This window comes from Phyllopteryx taeniolatus, chromosome 13, assembly GCF_024500385.1.
Source record: "Phyllopteryx taeniolatus isolate TA_2022b chromosome 13, UOR_Ptae_1.2, whole genome shotgun sequence".
Taxonomy (NCBI): domain Eukaryota; kingdom Metazoa; phylum Chordata; class Actinopteri; order Syngnathiformes; family Syngnathidae; genus Phyllopteryx; species Phyllopteryx taeniolatus.
In genome coordinates, this window is record NC_084514.1 from 6,312,173 (window position 1) to 6,337,115 (window position 24,943).

Here is a 24,943-nt window from a genome sequence, read left to right on the forward strand (position 1 = left end):
ACCTTGTGTGAAAGAAACCAAGGATAAATGGAAATAGAAAACGTAGGGAGTGACAGTGGAACAACGGGACGTTTTAAGGAGATGGAAAGTGTCGGGGGTGGACGGTGTAAAGGCTAAAAGAGAGAAACCCTCTCTTATTATCTCAATCAGCAAGCGGAATAATAGGACAACAAAAAGCGTGAGTGTGGCCAAACCCTCGCTGCTGCCTTCCTTCTGCTGCCTGCCAGTTCCGACGTCGCTGAAAAGAGTTTGGCAAATCACCACCGACCCCGGTGACCCGGAACAGCCACCTTGGTCGTCCCCTGCGAGACCCCCACCGAGCAAACACTGCAGGCACATTGAACACTTGTGCACATTTTGGAAGCATTCGTCTACATGGCAAGGACTGTTCTTTTCCCTTCCATAAGGTTTGGGCCATTGGGTAAACTCCAGTGACGATCCATCACTTTATTTCTACTTAGGTGGTTTGAGTGATGGCACAGTTTGAGTCTCGGCGGGTGAATAAGTTCATAAGAAAAAACAGTCTGAATTTTCTTTTTCGACTTCTGCAAAACATGCGTTGGCTGTATTCTTGTCTGTCCATCCAAGTGAAGAGGTGAAGCAGCAGACGAGCTCCGAGGGAGCCTGTTAGCTCGCGAGCTAGCTGGCGGCGAGGGCCTCTCGTTGGGGCGTGGAAAGCCCTGAGACAGCACGGTGGGATATATTCCAGCCCAAGGCTTTAAGCACATAGTGTATACTGTATTTGCGTGACTCAAAAATGTAGAGATGAGATTTGTGGCATCGGATTGACAGTTGAGCAGGGTGTGGTTTCAGCGCTTTAACCCGACATGCCTTCAGAAGTGGAGAAAATGGTTTTATTTTTCACAATTTCGATGCTTGATTTTGTATGCAGTACTTGGCGACTTTTTTTTAAAAGATCATTCAAATTTGGCAGGGTTGTTCACAACACTTCTTCTCTGTAGTGTGTCAAATTTACAAGACATTTTCATTCTTACTTTGCAGAGATTTTAAACATTGTTAAAGTGGTCAGTGAGAGAGAATCTTTCAACTGTACCCTCACCAATACTGTTGACGTGTGTGAATACACATTCAAAACTTTTTCTTTTGTTATCATTATCACTTTTTGTAGCCATTTTGTGGGTTACGAGTTCCTTGTACCTTCCCAGTTGTTCTGAGTGTTGGTCGAGCCAATGAGTACTGTCAAATTAATCCCTTTTGACTGGTCATATTTTATTTTACCCTGTTTGGATTAGAGAAAATCCTTAATAGATTCAACATGGTGCACCCAATTGTATAATCATTCCATCCTGAAAAAAGGAACAGTTCAAATAAATCATGAAAAGACCCAAACGAATACATTCTTGCCCATGATGACTGTATGTAAACTTCTTACTGCAACTGTACGGAATTCATCAGGGGAGCTGATTTGTTGCTCATTGCTATCCTTTTGGTAATAATTCCTCCATTAGGAGCAGACAGCATAGCTCCCCATGGCATTGTTACATGGCCGCATTGGAATGAAAGTGTGTTATTATATAAATACTGCTGCACTTTTGACTCCAGGAAGCTACTTCCTGACGTGCAAGCTTGAGTCATGGAGCGGGGCGCTGATTTACAGTAAGTGGACGAGGGTGGACTCGCCTCTCCTGACACCTCCTTTCCCCTCCCCTCCCTCTTGACACCCACATTTCCCTGTCTAATTTTAGGCCCGCGAGTCTCACTCTTTGACATGTCCTGGGGTTGATTTTCACCTCGACCACCAGCGCAGCTGTCCGTCCGCGTGACGTCCCGAGGCGTCCTGGTTTATTAAAAAGTGTGAATACTTTGGGGGGGGAAAAAAAATAAATAATTGTGGGGGGAGAATGAGAGTGAGACATGCTAATAGAAGGCTAGTGGCAAATTAGAGCTCTGATGTAGGCAGTGGTGTTTGAATGGGAAATGGCCATGCTGCCTGTCGTGTAGCATACGATTGAGTATATTAACCACTGTTGTTCATAGGAGCATAGTGGTACCTTGACTTACAAGTTTTTCAAGTAATTGTGCTGCTATCTTACGTTACTTCGTTAACGGTAATGTTACTTCAAACATGGCCTGTGCAGTTACTAAAGGTTTTGAGATGGCGGCACGGGGAATTAGTTGAATTTTGTTTAAAAAAAAAAAACAAATATATTGCACTGTAATACAAAGAAATTTCACTTTTTTTTAAAAATGTTTTTTATTTTTTTTTAGTTTTGACGAACATTCTGTAATTGTAACTTTATGTCTTCATTTCCCAATTTCACAATGAATGCAGTGATAAATTATTAACTTGTTAAGTCGCTTAGAATGTTACCTTGCAAATACTGCGAAAACTAAAATGTAGCTTTTTGGGCATGGGTTTAATTTAAAATGAAATTTCTAATCATACTACGACTCATGTCTGATGTAGGATAAATGTGGTGATGAACGAGCAAGAGCGTTAACTTGTTATACTTAGTACACTTTATACTTCTAAATAAGTGAAAGTAGGTTAAAATGTTCCGTACAAAAATTCAACATGTCTGATGTAAGACGAATGCTGCGATGAAGGACTGAGAGTGGTTAATTTATTTATTTTATCTATTTATTTTTTTAATGTATAAAATATACACCCTAATGAGGATAAGCGGTACAGAAAATGGATGGATGGATAAAATATACATATTTTGGGCTTTTTTTTTCATCTTTAAATAATGAATTTATATCACTTCACGCTTGTATGACTTAAGGTTAAAATTATACTTAAAAAGGTGAATCTTACAAAAATGAATGCTCTCTATTCTCTACATATCCTTTTTTTTTTTTTTTTTTTTAATTTCACATCAATATATATATATTTTTAATCATATTATCATTGTCAACCTATTGTTAGGTTAGCCATATTGTACTGAGCAGCCAGGACAGAGGCGGGTGTAGAAAGCGACCACCAAATGACTGCAGGGGGCAATTTGCTGATGAGGGTCCGGTTGCGTCAAAAACGGGCAGTTCACTAATATCGTCAATTTATTGTTGACTTTCCCTTGTTCCACTGAGTAGCCAGGACAGAGACACGTGTACCCGATGAGCATATGAATGAATAGAAGAAAGGATGCCGATGCGGATTAATTTGTCTGACAAACTTCTCAGGCAACTTGAGGTAAAACACAATAACAATTTACATGACACAGCGAGCGAGCGAGGGCGGAAGAAGAAAAAAGATGCAAACTCCGCCGCCAATCAAACTTTGCTTTTGTGTTCAACGCAGCAGATAAAAAAAGAACCTGACTTCCAAATCAAAAGATCCAAACAAAAGCTCCCTTGTCGAGTGTCTGTAATGGCACCGGCTCTATCCGGCGAGTGATTATATAGAAAACAACCGCAATTACATTACTGGCTTCGAGAGAGAAGAAGGCCCAGGAGAGATGATTAATATTCCTCTTCTGATTCGGATGGAGCCAAACCCGCTGACAGCCACACCGTCTCACTGCTTCTCTCATCAGCCAAATGCAAAGCATGGCCACCAGGAACAGGGGGGGGAAAAAAAACAAGCAAAAAAAACAGTCTTGTCCCATTTGATGGGAGAGCTGCGTTGTAATTTCAATGTGAAAATCACAGTTCTCTGAAGGCAAATGATGCCTTTTCTCCCCTGTGACTGCCTAACATCCACACTCAGCTCATTTATCTTAAAAAAAAAAGAGAAGAAGAAAAAAACCCACTCCTGAAGGACTGTGTCTCACAAAACGGCGTAATTAAATTAATATCGGAAGTAATAATTACTTTGCGCGTTCCCATTGTTCATACAAGCAGCTGCCTTTGTCGTTATAGCTGCTAGCATTTTTCTGCAGCGATTAGCAAAGTCTCTCATGAGATTTCCGCTAGTGTATTGCGTATGCATGCAATGTCATGTGATCTTAGTAGAATTTTGTGTGAAATATGTTAGAAAAGTTACATTTTTTTCAGGTATTTTGTAAAACAATAACATGAGTACGTTCCAGCCATAACTATAAAAATGTGTCGTTTTATTATCTACATGCTCACTTTCATGAGACATCAGTAGGATTTTGTTCAAAAACTAGTAGGAAATTTGTATGGATTTTTTTGTGCTCATTTTAAAAATAATGAAATTGTATTAGTCATAATTAGATATGTGCGTATTCACAATTCACAGTAATTGATGCCTCCCCTAAAGAGGTTTGTAATCCCTTATAGATGCCACCTATTTGCTGTTTTTATTAGCACAAAAACAGTGATGTGAGTTTTTCAGTGAATAACGGAGGGTAGTTTAAAAGAAATCCACAAATAAGTGAATTCACGAATGTCAAACCGTCAATATGCAGAGTTCACTGTACAACTGAAGTAGTAAAGTAAATCAGGACGCCCTGGTGAATAAAGATCATTCAGTTTTAGAAGCAAAAATGCTTTGCGTTCGAGTTGGGAACATGTCACAGTAATAATCCTCAACTTAAGACTTATTTAAGGCTTGTTAGTTTACTCCACATTGCTCTGGTTTTGGTTCTGAATGTAGAGATGTGATTCAGCTGCTCAGTGGAAGGGCGGATACAGTGTAATTGCTTGATGGATCGATTTTAGCATGTTTAGGACATTTTTTGAACAATGTCAAGGATCCATCCTTTAATTCCCGAATCCCGAGAAAGTTTTGGACACGCTTCATTTCGATTCTTCAATGAACCTCACGCGTGTTTTTGGAACGTGGTAGGAAGCTTGAGTACCCGGAGAAGCCCACACAAGTGCTGGGAGCGCATCCAAATTCCACTGGATGGCCGGTTGAAGTCGAAATTCCAACCCTGAGTTTAACAACTGGGACGCAGACTTGCCGACCACCAATTGAATTGAATGATGTCTAAATATGTCAGTTTGTCAATAGCGATGAGATCCTGCTCCTACTCCAGACCTTTCTGTAGTCCGTCCATTTGCAGTGACAACTATGTGCGTGTGTGTCTGTCTGTCTGTCTCACAGCGGCCTGAGTGGATGCTGACAGGCAGGTGAACCCTCGTTTTGCCCCCGTTCTGCCTCTTCCTCCGTCTTTCTTCATCCTCTCTTGTCGCCCGACACCCCCGATTCGCTTGTACTGTCACTGCGGATGAAAACGTCCCCTCGTTATCTTCGCCTGTGTAATTGCTGCCTTGTTTGCGTAGCAGATTAGAGGGGCCCGAAACTCTTTGTGCAGTCTCTCTTGCCCATTGAACAAACACGCAGCAGGAGAAAGAGAACCCCAGCGCCCGCAAAGCACGAGGCGGTCCCGTGTGTGACGATATCGCCCGCCAGATGGACTGGCGCCGGTGATAAGCGTGATAGTTGTGAGTAAAGATCTGGCACACCACTTGTGAATATGTGCGTGGTATACTCAGTAGCGCAAAATACTTTTTTTAATTTTTTATTTTTGTGAATGGTTTTTAAAAAAAGCAGTGGGTTTGTGTGATTGTGACACTATAAGAAAAATGTGTAAAATTTTGTACAAGAAATTCACTTGACCTATTTTATTTTTTTTAAATTATAAATAATATTCCATGAAATTTGAACTTGCACTGTCCTGTATACTGTGACCTCCATCTCCCCCCCCCCCCCCCCCTTGTGTGAGTTCATAGTGTGTCATGTGACCACCTTGTAAAAGTTCCAGTCAGAAAGTTGTTTTTAATCGCTAATGCAAATCCGTAACTGTCACAGTTGGGTTTTCGCGGTGTTGGTGTGGACCAAATGTGCAGGGAAGCAACGCAGGAGTGCAGCAGTCTCAAAAAGGTAACATCTGATGAACTAAATTCAGTGGAAGCAGTGGAATCCCGATTTAACAGACCAGATTTAACGGACAGAAAATGCTACACAGTCGGAACTCAAAATCCCCCCTTTTATGCACCAGTGAGGTAGATTTGGATAAACTTTTAACACTATTCAAACTTTTTTTTTTCTTTTAAATACTTATTTACACAAATTTTGTACTGTACGGGGTGTTTTTAGCCCGTGAAAACAGTACAAAGCTAATTTTGTGCCGCACTGGTGTTTTTAGGCCACAAAATGAAGTGCCTCAATTTAATGGACAAACTGATTTAACGGACAGCCCCCTTCCCCGTATTAGTTCGTTAAATTGAGGTTCCACAAGTGGGGTGTACAAGCGAACTGACGAGACAACGAGGAACACCTGGACAAGTCATGGGTGGCTGGAGGAAGCTGATTGGCAGGCACAAGGGACAGGGCTGATGATGTACAGGACAAGACATTGAAAATGAGCATGGGAAAAACAAAAACTCAATCTAATCAAAACAAAGTCAACAAAAACACGGATCATGACAGTAATCCTATCTGTAGTTTCTTTGAAATGTAACGACACCTTTAAAAATACATTTCAGAGCAGTCCGTTTTCAGTGAAAAACACTCCTGCTCAAATGCTCGCTTAGTTCCAACAGTAGCCCACAAGCGTCCTTTCAGCAACCCGTGCACGAGCGCTGCACCTCGAGTGTGAAAGTTGGGCCTTTTGTATGCGGCAGCCTGCACTTTTACACCCCGTCTCCGAGGGTGGCATCCCGTCAAAGGCCTTCACTCTTGTACAATGCAGCACAAATTTCCATCCCAAGCCCTCCTTTTTGCCTTTGGACTCCCCTTCGCTTTTATTCCCCCGCCGCTTTGCTCCTCTTTCCGTCGGTCTCCTCTCGTCACGCTGGGCGAAGCTCACGTCTGATACCGTCAGATGGCCCGGAAAATTAAAAACCCAATTAAAGTGGCGGTCCGGGAGGTCAGCTCTTCTGCATATCAAAAAGCGCTGCTACATCCCACCCAGCCCACCCCTCCTCCTCTGGCTATTCGCCGCAAATTATGTCTGTTAACGGCTCACGTTTGCTGAGGCTGCAACTGCACGCTGCAACACGCCTGTCTTACTGTACCCCCCACCCACCCAAAAAAATTGCTGCGCTGAAAGAAATAATGATGCACAAACCATCTCCAAAATCTTTAATTACAGTACGTGCAACACCTGGCCATTATACGTACAGTGGGCTTCTTTAAAGGTGGTTGATAAAGTTTAAGATGATCTTGTTTTATGCACTAGAACACAGAAAGGAGCCCATTGCCATTTAGAGACTTTATCACATCCTGTCAAAAATGTCTACTTGGTTGATTGATCTTTAATATAATCAAATGCTCAAGTATTTTTTTGCAAATGCATTAATCCCAATATTCCTTTATAGATCAGCCAACAGCCACCACACACCAAACGACGCGGCCGAACATAAATGAAAAGTCGCGCATGGTGCGGGGTCCTGCTGCTAGTTTTCATGAGTGGCTGACCGTCAGCCACTAGTTTTTCTGCTGTTCGAAATTTGAATCACAGGTGAACGGCGTCCCAACGCAGATGTAATGGCCTGGGGACCGCAGGGACCAAATGCCACCCCCCCCCCAGAAAATTCACCCCCCCCAACCCCACCAACCGCCCCACATGCGAAAGGCGAAACTCTCAATTTACCAGTCGATCTACGTTCCTACCCTCACCTATGGTCACGAGCTGTGGGTCATGACCGAAAGAACAAGCTCCCGGCCGAAATGAGTTTCCTCCGCAGGGTGTCCGGGCTCTCCCTTAGAGCTAGGTTGAGAAGCTCGGTCATCCGGGAGGATCTCAGAGTAGCGCCGCTGCTCCTCCACATCGAAAAATGGGTGACGCTGCATTGATTGATTGATTGATTGATTGATTGATTCTCTTTTTTGCCACAGCATGGCATCAAAAAGCATTTGCCATGAAAAAGGGGAGCAAGGATCCATACATCACACATTTAATTTAATTTAATCTTTGTCTACATGGCAAGCTAAAGTTGACTTCTACTGATGTTCATGCCTCCTTTTTTGAAAAATAGCCACCCTCCTCAGCACCCAATTTCTTTCTTTCGCCGTCTCTCTATCTCTCCTTGGTTCTTTTGTGCTCACTGTTTTACCCACGATTCATTAACTCCTGTACAGTGGTTGGAAAAGGGCAGAGAGAAATGGCCAGCCAAAGTTAATGGCATACGTCTCGGGCCGGCACATTAATATTCAGCGTAATGTTTCTTAGAAGTGTGTGTGTGTGTGTGTGGGGGGGGGGGGGTTGTAGGTGGTGCTCGCTCGTCCAGACGGCCTTATTAAGCAGCTGAAGTGGAATGATGCTGGCATGGCAATGCGCGCACACACACACACACACACACACACACAGAGAAGACAATTCAGAAAACATCAGAACCAAAGCTTTTTGCAAACTTGCGCAATCTGTTTCCACGTTTTCAGCACCACTACTTCCTTAATGTTTATATTCCTTGAAATGAACAAAGCCTAGACATTTCTTTTCTCCAAATGCATGTTTTTATTTCACCCTCCCCCTTCATTTTTTTTTACCCTCTAGCAAGCCACAAGTCGTCCACATCGGGCCTTTTAGCTCCATCTCATTTACATTTAATGGCATGATAATACACATTATCAGACTATTTCCGATAATTACAGCCTTTCAGTCGCTTTTCACCCACCAAAAAACCCGCCCCCCCCCCAAATGCTCCCCGACAGCCATTTCTTTTTCCCCCTGTGAATTTTCACATTTCTAATTGCAATCATTCGGGATGATATGCCCTTAGAAATCACAGGAAATAATAATGATGTCACCCAACCACAAAAAAAAATAAAGAGAAATTTTCAAAATCGGTAGGGTGAATAGGACATTAAGCTCTTTGCACTTTTGTCCGTTAACAGCAAAACCAGCGGCGTTTAGGGAGACACTAAGGTGACGGCTTCTATGTTCAGTCAACCTTTACAGATTCATTATCCTCAAAGAATCACGTCTGGATAAATCGCATTCAGTGTCTGTAAAACCCTGCTAAAATTTAAAAATAATAAAATATTTCATCAAATCGTGGCCTCCCCTCAAATAGACACTGTGCCCCAAATATTCGCAGGATGTGTTGTCCACTTGTGCCACACCTTAAATCGACTACCTGGTATCAATCGGTTGCTTTTCCTTTACTATGACAGATGCAACCACGTGTCAGTGGAGTATAATGTCATTACTACTGTGAGAGCGCACCTGGCATCAATAAAGCTAAAGTTTACACCGTTTGTTTAGAGAAGAGTGCACTTACATGCGGCATTCAATAACAAAAAAAATGACTAAACATTTCAACACTGACCCACAAGAATTAGGAATTGGGTGAAAACTGATGGCTGATGCGCGCCGTCCGTCGCGGGAAACTGCATACAGTGACATGGCAACTGTAAAGCCAAAGTTTACTCTGGAATTAAAAAGAGGAGGTGCTGCAAAAATTCATGTCGCACATTCCTAAACTCACAATAACCACGAACAACAGTTATGGCATCTGTAAAGCTGGAGAAAGTTAGCGAGGAGCAGACAAGCCGTAATACAATTAATTCTTTGCAAGTATGTTTCTTACAACATATATTGTAATACTGTTGTAATTACTGATTACTAATTGTATTCAGTAATTATCATATTTTATTTGCCGAAAATGATAGATCATATCTAACGTTATTATACATTTGTACAACTAAAGGCCTCACTTTCATTATATTGCAACATATTTTATTTTAAATATTCATCCATCCATTTTCTGTACCGCTTTATCCTCACAAGGGTCGCGGGCTGCTGGAGCCTATCCCAGCTATCTTCGGGCGGGAGGCGGGGTACACCGTGAACCGGTCGCCAGCCAATCACAGGGCACATAGACACAAACAACCATTCGCACTCACATTCACTCCTATGGGCAATTTAGAATCCTCAATCATGTTTTTGGGATGTGGGAGGAAACCGGAGTGCCCGGAGAAAAGCCACACAGGCACGGGGAGAACATGCAACCCCGGTCCCCAGAACTGTGAGGCAGATGTGCTAACCAGTTAACCACCGTGCCAGCCTATTTGAAATATTTTCACAGCAAATCATTTGAAAATATTACAATTATTATTTTAAAAATAAAATTGTACAATGAAGCACCTGCTAACAAACACCTAGCAGTAAACCACCACACCTCCAACCACTACATAGGGAAATATTGTTATTAAAAATGGCAATTATGTATTATAATGCTCATGATATGTAATATGTAATCGTTTGGTATGTCCTTTTTTTTTTTCTCTTTCTTTTCTTAAATTCAGTCTCCGAGCAGGTTCTCCACTCCTGCTTAAGTGTGTAGCCAATGGTTTGGCCAATGAGTGTTGGCAGATGATAATAATCACTGTGTGCATGCGTATCATTGTGTTAATAAATAAAAGCTATTTTTAATGTTGCATTTATATTTTCCATTATGTGTACTTGCAGGGTTTAGCCACGTGGAAGAGCGAGCAGGGGGGGCTCCCTGGCAGTGCCCATATGAATCAACTGCTCGCACTTGGTCCGGACAAATTAGATTAACACACCAGTATGTAAGTCATTTTATGTAAATTACAACGTTAACGCTGATGACGACGACATTTGTTTCTCGTGTGCCAGGGAACAGTCGACGGTCTGGCCTCATTTTCTTCTCGGTGCGTTCAAAAAGGCTTTAATAAGTCCGAGTTGGCTGCGGGCTATCGGGGGGGGGAGAAGGTGCTTAAGATGCGCAAGACTATTGATGTCACCACAAATAAAGCAACATCCAAAGGAAAGCGACCGGCGGGATGTTATCCATTAGGCTGCTGGCTAGTAAATATTACGCATGAAGCTTTGTGATGAATTAGCTTGTTTGCACGTGGTTCCGAGTCGCTGCTTAATGAGCTTTTTGCACTTTTATGGAGTTCACCGAAACTCAACTGTACTCTCTTCCGGCCTTATAGAGGGCTAGATTTACACTGGATTAAATCTTTGTTGTTGTTGTTGTTGTTGTTGTTACCAAGCGCATGCTCGCATTTCATTAAATCCCACCTAATTAGATGAGCGTCTCTCCCCAAAGAGCAGATGATGAAGTACCTTATGTCACGGCGCATAAATTAGTATGGTGAGGTTAAATGCTGGAACTGGCTCGTGTTTCACAAGAGGACCCTATCCGGCAGTTAAATCAGCGCTCATAAATACTGCCCAACCGCACCACCGACCAACCCCACGGCTTAGAGCCGCCGTCCAAAACGAACACGTCATTTAATGGATATGACGTTATACTGTAAATACCGCAGTATCTTACATTTACATTTTTTTGAAGGAGACGTATGCATATTATTTTTTTTTTTTTGTGACGTGCTGTTGTCATAACATGCCAAGGGCCAGGAATTTCCACTGCACTTTATGCGCTCTGTTTTGGGTCTTGCTGACTTACTGTTTAGTAGAGATAGGGGGACTCGAGTCAAATCATTTGACTCGAGTCGACTCGAGTTCCCAGTTTTGCGACGTGCAACTTGCTTGCCAAATACTTAAGAAAGACTTGACTTTATACTTGGTAGCCAAGAGACTTGACCTTGACTTGAACTAAAAAAAAAATAAAAATACAGAAATTTGAACAGGGGTGTGTAGATTTCTTTTATATCCACTGTAAATACTGTACAGTGAACTTTTGTTTAATGGTGTTCTCTTAAGAACCGTAAGAGTTCCAAGGCTGTCTCCACAAATTAGACACCATAGTTTGTTCAGAAATAAAGTTGTTAAATTGACTTTGAAATACAATTTGAAAACAATTCAGTGCAATAATTTCTGTCAGTCATAATCTCTGTTGCTGTTCATTTAACTTTTATAATGTTTGGATACTTTTTATAGTGTTATGAATTGTGAAAACACATTTTCCTACCACTGAATATATGTTGCGACTGTAGCAAGATTGTATGACTTGACTTGCGATTTGCTTGAGCCAGGTAATGACTTGCTTGAAATTTAGCGGCGACTCAACTTGACTTGCTTGATTTTAGTTTTCCAAAATTGACTTAGGACTTGCTTGTGACTTGTACATATGTGACTTACTTCCACGTCTGCTGTTCACAGAGCACATTTCTTGTTTGACGTACGTAGATGTCTTCTTTCAAACCAGTGGTACTCTTTATTCATCATTCAGACTTTTTTTTTTTTGTCTTCAAAGGAATGTTCCTTTTTCAAATGCAACTGAACTGCTGACTCTGCACCCAAAGAAACTGCTCTCCCATGTCGTGCCATGCGTTTGTGTCGAGGTTGATTGGTCTCTCCATTGTAGAGGTCATTGCAGTCCTCACGACACTAAACTGCACTATATCAAGAACATTGCTGTGTTTGCTGCTCTGGATTTTTTGCCTTGAGGTGTACTGGCTTTTGTCTGAGGGTGTTTGTGGGCTTGAAATGCATCGGTATGTCTGGAGAAAATCGGAGTGGAGGCTTTCTGTAGACCTCAATATTGAGGCTTCCGTCCTTCTCTGTCCATGCCAGTCCAAAACTTACAATGTGTTCTCTTTGGTGTCTTCCTGACTTTGTAGGAAGCGTTACCAGCGACGATAAAACTCACCAACTACTACTTTATGGTTTAATCTTAAACTTGTACCCCACACAGAAACATGCATACACACGCAACCCAGAAATCATCAAGAGCTAAATTGTGGAGCTTGCGCACAGTTTGATCATTGCTCCTAATTGAAAAATTATTTTCACAAAGCCCTTTATGATCGCTGACAGCTTCTGCCCTCCATTTCTTACACCATATTTGCTCCTTTAGAAAAATGCCAGGGGGGAAAAAAAAATAGATGCCCTCAGCAGAACAGGAAATGATTGGATGCTTGTTGTTAGCAGATATTCTAGGTACTTGCTGCTTTTTGGTCCACATGGGTTTAATGGACTTATTTTCAAGCGCTCCTTGTCTCTCTAATTAGTGCTAACTCCCCAAACCCCCCCCCCCCCCTCCCCTCCCCTCTCTACCTCCCCAAGGGCATTGACAAGAACCAGAGAGAGAGAGAGAGAGAGAGAGAGCGAGAGAGGCTTTCTCCCAATGATAATTTGAATGGATACCTGCAGGGGCAGATTTCTGCACTCTTCCTCATCCTGTCAGCCACTCTGGCTAACACTGGGGCTTAATGAACCTGAAAACAAGACACTGTGTGTGGCGAGGGGGAAGAATGTGTGTGTGTGCCTGTCCAGATAAGTGTGCATATGAGTGTGTATGTGTGTATATCCAGAAATCTCAGTGTTGCCAGTAGTCAATTCTGAAGTAGTACAATATCAGATGAGCACTAAATACGTTATTGTGTATGTATTGTACGGTACATTCAAATTGTAAAATCAGTGTAATTTTTAATTGACACGATCCCCCAATAAATTGTCGGGCGTGCCTGACAAAAAATGACGCCACACCTCATAAACAGTATCTGTCCAATTTTTTTACCTTTAAAAAAAACGTGCAGGTTGTGCCACCAAGGTTGGTGTAAGCACCTTTATGATAATATTTCACATCTCCATGAGGTAGATGCGCCACTTGCACAGCATAAATGGCATCTGTAAAGCTGTCGCAAAGCTGACGTACAGAATTTAAAAATAAGTGAAATATAAGGTGACATGTATAAATGTTATATGTTGTATATTATATGTATGGTGGTGGAAATTAGCTAGCTACTTACATGTTTTTGGGGGGATACAATTTTTAAATGGTTTCTTTATTTTTGAAATATTTTTTTATAGAGTGCATGCTTACATGTAAACCTTTATATTTTGTGAAAATAATTACACTTTTGGGGAGTGTGGGTGTGCTCCTACATTCCATTACACTTTTAATCTTGCCCATCCCTTTCAGCCACTTATGCAATGAGGAGGACCCAAGTTAACGCAAAGCAAGCTGTAAAATGTCATTTTAACGCTGCTGTGGAACAAGCGGACAGAGTTGTAGGCGCACCCCCTCTCCCTTGAATGCGCCTTAAAAAACAGCAACCAAAAAAAGGGGTAAAAAAGCCATTTATAGCAAATAACACCGGGAACACATACATTAAAGTTTCAGTTTTTGCTGAAAAGTTACACACATCCGGTAGCAAAAGTTAGTTAAGTTTAATTTGAAGTTGTTTCAGAATACATTGAATGTCTTTGAGTTCCATTCTTTTTTTATTTAATTGTTCATTTGTTTAGTTTAATTTACGTTTCTATAGATGAAATGCTGATATTTAAGCATTTTATTTCTATGAAAAGACAATCACACCCACTGAAGAGGCCGCTTGCACAGTATGCAAGTTTTCTGCGTGTAATACATGAAATTAAAACAATTTGTATATTTATTGAACCAGAGAGCATTGACACACCTCCAGGAGTGTGTGCGCCACAGTTTGGGAATCCTCTCCCCGAGTCATTGCAAAACAAACTGTACGATGTTTTTACTGTAGCTGTGCACCAGAACAAATGGAGGGAAGCACCTGCTTAAGAGTGATGGTGCACAGGAGAAAATGTGAAAGTGGAGAGACAAAGGGAGAAAGAAGGCGTTGGTGAGACAGAGATGGAGGGAGGGAGAACACAGATGTGTCAGGGCCTGGGGCGATACAAGTCATTATGGTGTAAAGTGCTCCAGTGGTGATGTTGTTGTGGAGAACTGAGAGGTCACAGGCTCGAGGGGTGCGTCGAGCGAAGCGTGCACGCATACACATAAGCAGACATGCACACGTGGAGGAAATTGAGAGAACATCTGGATATGTGCCACCTGCCTGGAGGAAGTCATCTAGTTTACATGGGGAACTTAAGTGGGGGGGGGGGGGGGGGGGGGGGGGGGGGTTGTCCCTTCCTGGATGTACAACCTTGCCGCAAGTGTGCCCCACTGGGAGATGTTGGAGGACGTGGTGCCGAGTGAGGCGCGTGCAAACCAGATGACACACGTTACGGGGATTAAATGTTCAAGTAAACGGCGATCGCGTGAGATTGGACGGGAAGTCTCATCTGCAGACGCCTGTCGTGTCACCACTGGTGCTGTTTTTGGTGTGTGACTTGGCCACGGGGGTCCGGTCCAAGGTGCTTCATGGGATGATCACTGACAAATGTGATCACCAGAAATAACACATCAGAGAGGTCGAAAGGATTTACAGTGCTTTTCTGTTGGCAAAACCAGGTACTATGGGATATTATTTCTAGTGTGTGTGACTTGATACCATGTAGGTGACGTTCATTGGAATTGGGGTTCTCGTATAGTATGTGGTAAATGAGCATGCCTTCCTGTGCCGCGTTAACAAAGTTAGTTTTATGCCACTACGCAGCCTTGTTTGTTGGGAACAACGTAGAACAAGGATCTTCTGTGCATTTGTCATGGTCCTGTTGAGCAACACATGTCATCGCACAGGATTCGAAGTAGTCACGTAGCTAAGCATCCTAATTCTGACACCAAACATTTGATGTCAGAGGAGTCATACACTCAACCTGGATACGAAACCAGGTGTTACTGACCGAGAAACCCTTTACTCTCGTTCTCCTCCGTTGCTGTTTGTTAGTGTGTCGACTGATGCGTTCAATGCCCCATGGGTTTTGCAGTTTCCCGCAATACAACCAAGGTGAGTAGAGTCGACCCATTACTGTGCAATGGAAAAACTGCAAAAAGCGAAACTGGTGACCATCTGGCTGCAGCCCAAGTGAGCGTGGCGCAAAACAAGTGCATTCATTAGGGTTCATTATTCATGGTGTATAAGCTCAATTTCCTTATTTTGCTTGCACGAGCGTGCTTTATAAACACGCCACTTCCTCTTGCTGCTTGTGATCCTTCGCACAGGGTTCACGCATTGGGAAACCCTTCCAGGTTAAGGCCGGACCTTTCATTGTTTAAATAAAAGCGGCAAACGGAAGAGCGTGATTGCCCGGGCAAGTGAGAGGAGCCGCCAAAGGAGAGAACTAGGCCGAAAGAAATGATGTGTATGCCAGGCGGACGCGGTCAGGGAGCAAGGGGAAACGGAGGCACGTGACTAAATGTATTCTGATAACTGGACAGCAGATGTCTCGCACGGAGTTCCTTTGTTGGTCGAACAGCGGGACCCTGCACTTCAGTGGGCTCACTTCGCACCGCATTCATTTGCCTGCCAGCTGCCAATTTGGGGGAAGAACAGGTGGAATAGAAGGCAAGAGCGAGGGTCCGTCCCGCTCTCCCTCCTCCCTCGGCGCGTCTTGCAGAGAGCCTGCCACTTGGCTCTCTCGTCCCCCGGTGGCCTCTACAATTAGTGATCTGAATAACCACCCACACGGCCGAGGGGTTTGGGCTGCCCTTTGTTTTTTGGCTGCTGAACAAAGAATCACTTTGGACTTTGCCGGAATCCAGTAACCGAGACGCAAAACTCTGTTCTTGAAAGCCGAAGAACTGTATCACTTTTGCATCTTCATGGTAAAAAAAAAAAAAAAAAAGAAACTCTGTGATGTTGCCTCCTAAACCATGGAAATCATGAGCACATCACTTATAACCGTGTACTTTCACTCTGTGGAAGCACACTCTCATTAGGCCCACATGAGCCCACAGTTCATTAACACCCGGGCGATAACAAATTTGCACCCCTCTGCTAAGTGATGCGAGGCGAGGCGTGACAGCATAGAGTCTTGCTGTGTGAGGCTCAGGTGACTGCAAGCGCAACTTTACAGCTCACCTGACTGCGATCTCGCTGAGAGCCAAATCACATCTCGCTTTGGTCCCGCACATCCAGGATAAAAGAATACTGTCAGATTTAGCAAGCTGGTCAGTTATACAGCATTTTTAGCTATTGTTTGTCTGTTCGGAGGCAGCACTGCAGCAAAGACCAACACGTCTTATCTTGGTCTCTCTCCAGAACCTTCTTCACTGGAGGTCAAAGAAGCAGTGAATGTTCAACCGGTGTCCTCATTTTCACTGTGTTTCTTCAGAGCTCTTTACCTGTTTACTGCTACATTCCATAGTTATTTTCCAACATTTCAGAGCAAAGGTCCCGCCATAGGAGTGATCCTTTATTCTCTGGGTCATAGGGGAAAGCGGTCTAAGTAGAGGTGCCCACCTCCCCAAGTTCCACCAGACTGACACAACGGCGAACCCTCCTACCGCCTTGCCTGATATCTTAAGGGTGAGCACGGAGATCCTGCAACCTTGTCTCTTTGGTCACATCGCAAAGCTTGTGACCACAGGTGAGGTTAAGGAGTTCGGTCGACCGATGTAGTAAAGCATTGTTGCGGACACCACACTAATTTGTTTATCTGGAAGTGAACTCATCGTCCAGCCTTCCCTTAATGACAAGAGGTGAGCGGTGCACTACAGCTGTTCATTTCAGAGTTTGGCTCTAATCACTTTATCCGATCAAGTTAATTATTCTGCTCTAGGTTTCTTCCTGTTTGACTTTTGTTATGGCCATCTTTTTAGGGACCTGAAAACTCAGTGCACTAAGGCTTGGTAGTTGCCAGTCATACTGGAGTTAAAACACTGGCTTTGCTTGGTTTGGGCTGGGTGGTCGCGAGAAACTGCTCCGTCATTCAATGGGGCATAACAGTCAACGTTCAAGAGGAGACTAAGGGCCTAAAGAACACAGAAGTGGACAACACAAGGATACCCAGCTGATTATTACCAGTAATTGTCATGTGTGTGTGTGTGTGTGTGTTCCGGGTTTTGTCTTCCCCCCCTGTTTCACACACACCTGCTCATGTGAGCATCTTCATCACCTGTGCCTCGTTCACCCTAATTACCCCTTGTATATAACCTCGTGTCTCATTTCCGCTCGTTGCCAGTTCGTTGTACCTTGTCGTCGCGTTCCAGCATTCCTTGTTTCCACGTCATAGATTCACAGTAAGACCTGACCCTGTTCCGATTATCGACCTTGTCTCTTTGCCTCATGTTTTTGGATACTGTTGCCTCTCTTGGATTGCCTGCCTGTGTACCGACCTATGCCCGTCTATTAAACCTCTCTTTTTGGAAACTGTCCATTTGTTTTGGAGTCGTGCATTTTTGGGTCCTATCCTCTGTTCCGTTCATGACAGAACGAACTGGCCAGAACATGGACCCAGCAGACTCAGACCCGGTGCGCAAAGCCCTTCAAGCGCAGGGTCAACGCCTCGCGAAGCAGGATGAGCAGATTGCCGCCCTCCACCTTCATCTAGAGGGACTGTCAAGGAATCAGGACAATATGATGAGACAGGTGGCCTCGCAGTTTGAACTTCTTTTGAAATTTTTTCAAGAGAAGGAACCAGTGGGCACCACACCCAGTACTGCCACGGTATTTCCGTGTGAGGTAGTCACCATGCAGCCACCTGCCACCTCCGCTGCTGTCTGCCCACAGCTCTCTCGACCGGAGAGGTTCTCTGGAGAATCTGGGAACATTAAGCCGTTCATCACGCAGTGCGAACTCCACTTTGAACTGCAGGGAGACGCCTTCCCCACCGAGCGGGCAAAGATCGCATTCGTCATTTCCCACCTGACTGGTCGTGCGGAGGCGTGGGCTACTGCTGAATGGAGCCGCAATTCCGCCGCGTGTCATTCATGGGCTTTTTTCGTCAAGACTATGGAGCAAATTTTTCAATTTTCCACTCCTGATCGTGAGGCAGCTCGCTCCCTTGTCACCTTACAACAAGGCAAGCGCAGGGTGTCAGATTACGCGATTGAGTTTCGCATTCTAGCAGCTGAGACTCATTGGAATAATCGGGCGCTACTCGATGCCTTTTTTCAAGGACTATCCCCCGCCGTCAAGGATCATTTAGTCCCGCTAGACCTGCCACCCGACTTGGACACTCTCATCGCTCTCGCCCTCAAGATCGACAGAAGGCTTTTGGATCGCGAGCTGGATGGAGATCGGCGGAGGGATGCTTCACCGCGCACTTGGAGGACGAGCCTCGGTGACAAGCCAAACCAAGGCAGATTCCCTGCTGCCAGTCTCAATCCACTGGCTAGCGTCACCACGGATGAGCCCATGCAACGGGGCAGGTTCCGTCTCTCCTCTGAGGAACGTCAACGCCGGCTGAGGGAAGGGCGGTGCTTCTACTGCGGTCAGTTGGGTCATTCCGTGAGCAACTGTCACGTCAAAGTTGCCGGTGCCGGTAGCCAGGGCACGGGAGAGGTGAGTTCTTTGTCCGACCCTAAGACTATTTTGCCTAAGTCATGCTTCATTTCCGCTTTTGTTTGGGACATTGAGACTGCGGTTGAAGGGGCTCTGAAAGACACTCCTAGCCCTGAAGATTGCCCCGAGAACAGGCTTTATGTGGTTCCGACCTTAAGGGGAAAAGTCATCCACTGGGCTCACACGAACCGAACGGTATGTCACCCAGGCATTGCCAAGACGCTATCAGTGGTCGAACAGCGCTTTTGGTGGCCTAATGTTAGGAGGGATGTTAGCGATTACGTCAATGCTTGCCAGGTATGTGCTGCTAACAAGGCCTCTCATCAACGTCCTTCTGGGGAGTTGCGACCCCTGCCAATACCACAACGTCCTTGGTCAGACATTTCCGTAGACTTTGTTACAGGATTACCGGCCTCTAAAGGCAATACCACCATTCTTACAGTTGTTGACAGGTTCTCTAAGATGGCGCACTTCATTGCACTTCCAAAACTCCCCTCAGCTAAAGACACGGCCGAGCTAATGATTAATCAGGTTTTTAAGTTCCATGGTTTCCCCAAGAATGTGGTGTCTGATAGGGGTCCCCAATTCATTTCGCAATTTTGGAAGGAGTTTTGTAAACTCATAGGTGCTACCGTCAGTCTGTCATCCGGGTTTCATCCTGAAACCAACGGCCAAACCGAGAGGCTGAACCAGGACCTGGAGACGGGGCTCCGATGTCTCGCTTCACAGGAGCCCCGATCCTGGTCTCAGAAACTGGTTTGGGTCGAATTCTCCCACAATTCCCTCCCCTCTGCATCCACTGGTCTATCGCCTTTTCACGTTGTGCATGGTTACCAACCATCTCTGTTTCCTGCCATAGCCCCAGAATCCACAGTTCCAGCGGCATTAACCTTGGTGAGACGCTGTAGGAGGACCTGGGAGCGAGCCCGCCAGATGCTGCTGCGCCAGGGACGGTCCTACAAAGCCGCTGCTGACCGTCGGAGGACACCGGCCCCGAACTACAAAGTGGGTCAGCGAGTTTGGCTTTCGACCAAACATATTCCACTCCGGGTGGAGTCCAAGAAGCTCGCTCCCAGGTTCGTTGGGCCCTTCCCCATCACAAAAATAATCAACCCTGTCACCGTGAAGCTGAGGCTCCCAAGGTCTATGCGGGTCCACCCTACTTTTCACGTCAGCCTACTCAAGCCAGCCCGGGAGTCCCCTCTGGTCCCGCCTTCCAGGCCCCCTCCTCCCCCCCGGTTTGTGGATGGGGGCCCTGTCTTCTCTGTGAAGCGGCTGTTGTCATCTCGTCGGAGGGGCAGGGGGTTTCAATATCTGGTGGACTGGGAGGGCTATGGGCCTGAGGAGCGTTCCTGGGTACCGTCTGCGTTTATCGTGGATGATTCGCTCATTCGGGACTTCCACGTTGCGCATCCAGGGGCCCCAGGGCCGTCTGGGGCCGGCCGTTAAGGGGGGGGTACTGTCATGTGTGTGTGTGTGTGTGTGTTCCGGGTTTTGTCTTCCCCCCCTGTTTCACACACACCTGCTCATGTGAGCATCTTCATCACCTGTGCCTCGTTCACCCTAATTACCCCTTGTATATAACCTCGTGTCTCATTTCCTCTCGTTGCCAGTTCGTTGTACCTTGTCGTCGCGTTCCAGCATTCCTTGTTTCCACGTCATAGATTCACAGTAAGACCTGACCCTGTTCCGATTATCGACCTTGTCTCTTTGCCTCATGTTTTTGGATACTGTTGCCTCTCTTGGATTGCCTGCCTGTGTACCGACCTATGCCCGTCTATTAAACCTCTCTTTTTGGAAACTGTCCATTTGTTTTGGAGTCGTGCATTTTTGGGTCCTATCCTCTGTTCCGTTCATGACAGTAATAGTGCCTTGTCTTGCCAGTGGGAAGCAGCAAAACTAGTTTAGGCACCAGGAGCATTACTGTTGGACGACAACGGCCTCATTCCAATTGTGCTCAGTTATTACAGTACAATGATCCCTCTCATCACCCTTCCCAGTGTCAACTCACGGCACACGCAAATGAAACAAGTATTATCCCGACATCCTCGGCTGGAGGAGGGGAGATGATAAAAACTTTGATTAAGGGAAGCTGAATCGTCTATTTCATTCGGATTCAAGCAGCAGCAGAAAGAGCGGGGGGATTAATCTTAAGGCCGTCCTTCTTGTGCCTGTCCCCACTCCTGTCTCGCAGTTGAGGAAGCGGGAATGAATAATGGGGTGTCCATCAGCCGTAGGAGCAAGAGCAGATTGGGATTTTCTCTTGGGGATGATACAAAGCGGGGCGACAATTGATGATTCATAATGTACAGTTTTAGCCCGCGTTGCGATAGCGCTAGCCATTGTGGCAGGCTCAGGCGTTAGCGCCGCGTCTCCCGACGAAGTGACAGGAATTCTTTCCGAGGGTTCTTCTCCTGAGGATGGGGAAACATGACGATTTTTATAAATATGGATTTAGAACATCATGTCGTCTGTAATTCCTGCATGTGACAAATGGCAAATGGAGGGGGGGAGGGGCGGGGGGGGGGGGGGGGGGGGCACACCGACGGTCCATTGTTATGTTCACTTGCCTTGACTCTTATTTCCTATATGTGTGAGCTGACAACCATCCCTCTAATAAAGTTGTCCGGCTCTCCAGTCATGTGAGGAGCACCTGTCGTTTCAGGCAGTTGGTGGGCGGGGCCGTGGGGGGGGGGGGGGGGGGGGGGGTGGGAAGGCTTCCATGATGGGGATGCTATCCATCAGTGCTTCCATTTGATATTTAATTTAGACTTTTATGAGCTTTAAAGGATAGGCCATGTCATCTTTCTCTCACAGGCATCTCTCTATAGGGATGGAGGATAAATTCCTCCCATCCTTGGAGCAGCCTAAGTAAGGTTCCTGGCGATTTATAAGTGTGTGTGTGTGTGTGTGTGTGTGTGTGTGTGTGTGTGTGTGTGTGTGTGTGCGTGCGTGCGTGCGTGCGTGTGTGTGTGTGTGTGTGATAATGGAGGCAGTGGACGGTCTCCTGGCCTACATTCAGCTTGTTCCTCACTTAATGTAAAAAAAAAAAAAAAGTCAAAAGTCACGAATAAGTAGTATTTAATAAAAATTTACACTAAAGTATAGCATTAAATTGTCTTAAGCATCCAAAATTAATGATTGTTTTAAAAGTTGTGTACCTTTACTGATTTAAATTTAACTAAATGCTCTCAATTATGGTCAAATCGAATTTTCTCTGAATTTTCTGAAAACATGCTTAGATGCCGGTGTCATATTGCGCAACATAATAGTTACCATAGTGGAGGTCTGCATTCCTGTAATTTGATGTTATGTGTGTTTTTTGTTTTCTTCCGACAGCAAACTAGTTGTAGTGCATGTAAGTGCAGTGCAAGTCGTGCATTCCATTTTGCCTCAATCACATCAAGATGTGATTCATCGACAGAATTCAGGATCACATTTCGTAAAAATAAAAAAATAAGATCCACATTCTCTGAATGTTCTGAACTCCTTTTTCCAAGACAGTGTGCCATCGAGTGGAAATATTTTGTTCAGCTTTTTATTGACGTCATGTTGGGCTTCTTAAGACACAAAACAAGCTGAGAGTAAATAAGTTCCATTTTCGCCTCAGATGCTTCAGGACATGATTAATCAACAACAACAATTCCATACCCCCCAAAAAATTATAACATTTCTACAGTACTGTACATGCTTTTTTTTGATAGACAGTGACGATACAGTCATTAAATCAATTAATTTGCATTAATTGACAGAGCTATGTTTTTTTGTTTTCCATGAATTATGGATGGTGGATCATTGTCAGGGTAATTCTAAGGAGCGGCAATTGGTTTAATAATCTAATCCGCTCCTAATGGTCTGTTTCAGTGAAATGTATAGCATAATTCATTCCCCCCTTTTGTGCGAGTAATTATTTCTAAAATACCAAAGAGCCATCTTTTCTTCTCCGCCTCTGATTTATCGCCTCAGCTCTGGCCTGACGCTGTCTTCGCAAGGTGTGACATTTCCAAATATTTATAGCTCTGGCACATTAAAACGAGGCCTTTCTTTGAAGGTGACCGACTGCTCTTCCACACCAGTGTAATTAATAGAACCACCGCGTGTTCGTCTTGTGTTATTTAGTCATCGCATTCTTTTCAAACTGCATCTGGAGCTCATAAACACACTTGTTTTTTTTACTCTGGTTCTGCTGCTTTTCATGCGAAAAAGACCCAAACGTTTAACATTTTATTGATTAGATCTAAACCTTCTGTCCAAAGTGGCAATTAAAATTCAATTAAATTGACTGAAAGCATCATATTAAATTTCATCTCTTTATGAGCTCCCAGATAATGCTGCAGGACAAGACTTGAATATCATCACATCCTTTTTACATGATATCATCCTGCTCGTTTACGATAAAAATGACACTTTGGGGTATACTTTCGATATTTCTTAACTATAACTTTGTAATGAACACAATTTATGGATATTAAAGCCGCTGTTATTGGATTTTGTAATAACGAGGCACAGCACGCCAGAAAAGATGAGCGAAGATGATACTTATAAGTGGACGTTTATCCTGCAACATGCCGAACAGGGCGAGGAGTCCTGCTGCGACACATATCATCAACAAAGCAAACATAAAATCTTATGCTGGTGGTCTTGTGTAAATTAGCCACACTATTACGTCACAATCAGACCAAATTCAGAACCGCTCGCTCACAGACACATTTTCGGAACGATTTGCTTGGTTGTTTAATTTCACTCTTGATGGAGAGACCCCACGATTTGCACACAATTAAAAATTCACATTTTATACAGTATGTCCCCTTTAAAGGACGACTGGTATGGGAAAAATATCAACCAGAATTATCGTACTTCGGCACTATCCAAGTGCTTTTATCCAGCGTTAGCCAATGTTTGTGTCATAATAATCATAAAATGTTTCTTCAGCGAAGTGATGTTTAGTGTGACTTTATTTTGATAGGTTTCCACTCCTTGTTGTTTTTCGCATACTTGAGCTTCTGTTATTGGTGCATTTGATTCCATCTGTTAGTGCTATTTGACAAGGAGCACTGAGCGACGACAGTTTAGCTTCTTGTCCTAGTCGCTAGGTAGTCACCTTATTGTTCTGTATTTAAGAATTCCAATTAATAATCAAAGAAATCGTATTAAAAAAAAAAGTGTTTTTACAGTGCATACAACACACCACCTTCCTTTGTACCAATGCTGATATCCATTTACTGTAATTTTACAGATCTTGAGTGGTGGAGGTTGCACTTATGCTCTCACCTCGCCTCTCTAGTGCATCCTCAAAGGATCCAATGAGATGCAGTTGTAAGATAGCTACTTCCTGTGATCATTGGAGCAGCCCATCTGGCTTTATTTTGTTTGAGTATATGGCTCACTCATCTCCGATTTTATTGTTTCCATCTCTGGGCTGCGGCGGTGGCAATCCCCCCCCCCCCCCCCCCCCCAATATAACATGAGTTCGTGACTCGGCACTCTGTAATTTTAAGCCGTTATGGAATTGCAATTTCAGGGCTCAGTGCTTGTTTTTCTAAAATGTACTCAAAGAATTAGCCACTCCAGCCACAAATCAGCCAAATTTATGCACAGTTGTAATACACTTTATGGGCTCATGGTACATTGCTTCAAAAACAGCAGATGTGAAATGATGATAAATATAATGAGGGTTTTTCCCCTCCTTCGCCGCAGAGTGCGGCGGCGGAGAAGGACGTGGAGCGTGTTTACTTACTCTGTACAATGCATTTCATGTCTTAGTAAGGGCCGCCGACAAAACCTGATTAATGTCCTCATCTCTTTTATTAAAGATAAGCGTGCCACTGGAGTCGCGAGATAGAGAGAGCGCCATAAATCTCGGGGCAAAATGAGCAGTCAAATAATCAGTCATCAGAAATGAAATCTACATACATTAACGCGGGCGCGTCAATGTAAACACTGGCCGCCGTCGTCATTTATCCCGCTATCCCTGCTTAGGGTGGCGGGGTGGGGGATGGGGTAATGGGGGCGGCGGGGTGAAGACGTCTGGAAACAAGG

The 24,943-nt window shown here is 44.3% G+C and overlaps 1 protein-coding gene across 1 annotated transcript in view; it reads left to right on the plus strand.

Annotated features, from left to right (window-relative positions):
- meis2a (Meis homeobox 2a) overlaps nt 1-24,943 on the plus strand; it is a 194,672-nt gene that overhangs the window by 31,121 nt on the left and 138,608 nt on the right. Inside the window, exon 2 of the mRNA XM_061794452.1 lies at nt 10,290-10,393. The gene's annotated coding sequence lies outside the window, so the exon portion shown is untranslated. The remainder of the gene's footprint in view (nt 1-10,289; nt 10,394-24,943) is intronic.